General features: G+C 46.8%; 1 non-coding gene across 1 annotated transcript; it reads left to right on the top strand.

The window, feature by feature from the left end:
- Positions 1–811: 811 nt before the first annotated feature.
- LOC136314856 (U11 spliceosomal RNA) lies at positions 812–946 on the top strand. Its single transcript, XR_010727428.1, has one exon. It is a non-coding gene; the product is annotated as a U11 spliceosomal RNA (small nuclear RNA).
- The last annotated feature ends 1,301 nt before the right edge of the window (positions 947–2,247 follow it).

The raw sequence follows: 2,247 nt of genomic DNA, 5'->3' as shown, positions 1-2,247 counted from the left end.
ATAGCTTTGTTGGTTAATGTCATCTGGATAGCAAAGGTTGCGGGTTCAATCCCGGTCAGGGCACATACAGAGAGATAGTTCTGTCTCCCTTCTTCTAAATAAATAAAAAAAAATAATGAAAGGAATTTTAAAAAATTACCTGGCTGTAAAGCCAGTAGCCACAGCCCCGCCTGGCCTGTGCAGGTTTGCATTTGATTCGGATAGATGGTAATGAAACAATGGAGCCAAGAACTGGTGGGCCATTACTTTTAATCCTAGCTCACACCCAGCGGGCAAGAAATACACACAGTGGGAAAACACTTCCCTTTCCATTCAGTGCTCCCAAAACCACTGAGTTATCTGAGTTTCCTAGAATCAAAGTTTTCTTCCTCCCCAGCCTTATTCACCTCTGTTCCCCATCTCCTTCTCTCTGCACAAACTGGCTTCTCCTTCAGCACTCTGCCATCTTGGCTGTTTCTCCTCTCCTCCACGTGGCCTTTTGCTGCTCTCTCCTGTAATGCTAATTTCTGGAACCAAGAGAGAGCAAGCCCCTGGTCTGCCCAACCTTAGAAATCAAAACCTTTAATCCAATATACAAACAAGGAAGTCTCTGATACAAAGTCACTTATCAGAAGCATAATGGGATTCCTCATGAGAGTGCACCACCTGTTATCATAAAACAGTCAAGGGTGTGGGGAAAAGCTTAGTCTTAAAACTAAGCCTTCGGCTATAATGACCCAGCCTGCTTACAGCCTGTTCCCCACACCCAATGCAAACTATAAGCGAGCAAACATATATATCATATTTATAAACTTATTTGACCAACACTGACAAAAAGAGCTTCTGTTGTGAGTAGCGCTTATAGGGTGGCTTGATTGCTCTACAAGCAGAATCAACATCCAGAGATTTCGAGAAGTATGATTTTTTGCTATCTGGCCAGTTGGTGATTGTTGGTCTTGAAGACCACTCCCCCCCCAAATTTACCTGGCATCTGGTCTAGCCTGACCAGCCTCTGTTAGATAGAGCTGACTCTATGTATGCAGATAGACTTTACTATCCTTCTGAGGTCCTAAGGACTCCTGTGCTTTCGGCTCAGTTCACTGCAAATACTGTCCCCAGAGTCCCCTGTGTGAGTTGGCTCATTCCTGTACTTCCTTTGGGCTCTTCTCCCAGACCTGCCCACTTTGTCCCATCTGGCTCCACCCACCAGACTCAGGCCTCTCTGAAGACATGGTGGACTCTGGATGTGTTTTGAAAGAAGAGGTGAAGGGGCCTGCCCTGTGGTGACGCAGTGGATAAAGTGTCAACCTGGAACTCTGAGGTTGGCAGTTTGCAACCCTGGGCTCGCCTGGTCAAGGCACATGTGGGAGTTGATGCTTCCTCCTCCTCCTCCCCCATTCTCTCTCTCCTCTCTAAAATGAATAAAGTCTTAAAAAAATAAAAAGATATGAAGGCTTCGTGTTTCATAGGTTTATTTTTACATACCTTATCTAAAGGCTTCAAGCAAAAGGAAAAATACAGGTAGGAAAGTAAAAGGCAAGGAAAGATAACAAAAGAACAAAAAATGCACCTCCAGAGGCTCTGAAAAGTTGCTTTTGGAGGTAGAGATGGAGGCAAGTTAAGGACAGAGCTTTCTAACATTTTTCCCAGATGATATCAGAGGAAATTTTTATCTCATCCACTGAAGTGAAGATGTCTTTTGGGCTACAGTTTCTCCTAGTCTTCCCCAGTGTCCCCAGTTCTCCTGCTGGGCCAGCTTTAATAGAACCCTCCAATTCTGTGGATGGGCCTGGCCTATGTGGCCCTCCCTCCTGGGCCTGAGTCCCTAGCCAGCCAGCAGGAGACCTGGGGAAGAGCATGTGGAAGCCCACTTGCCACAGGCCCTGCCCTCAGGCACCCCTAGCTCACCTGGTCCAAACTGGAACCACTGTCCTGTCATTCTCTTCCCTTCCTGCTTTTCATCCTACCCACCCAGCTATCCTGGGGGGAATCCTAGGGTCATGCTGGAGTCCTCTCTGTCCCCCACCCTCCATTCCATTAATTTTTAAATCTTACTGCCTTCCAAACCAGGCTGTTCTTTCTAGATCAAAAAAAATCAGCTCAGGTTGTAAAGCCAAGGGCCAGGGCCACCATCACAGCCGCCTGGCCCATGCAGGTTCGCATTGGATTCAGACAGTCTGTAAAGAAACAACGAAGCCAAAAACTGGTGGGCCATACTCTTTCATTCTAGCTTGCACCCGGCAGGCAAGTAAAAAACACACACTGGGC

The sequence above is a fragment of the Saccopteryx bilineata genome, chromosome 10, assembly GCF_036850765.1.
Source record: "Saccopteryx bilineata isolate mSacBil1 chromosome 10, mSacBil1_pri_phased_curated, whole genome shotgun sequence".
Classification (NCBI taxonomy): domain Eukaryota; kingdom Metazoa; phylum Chordata; class Mammalia; order Chiroptera; family Emballonuridae; genus Saccopteryx; species Saccopteryx bilineata.
Note: the sequence above shows the minus strand (reverse complement) of the source record. Positions and strands in the feature narration are given on the sequence as shown.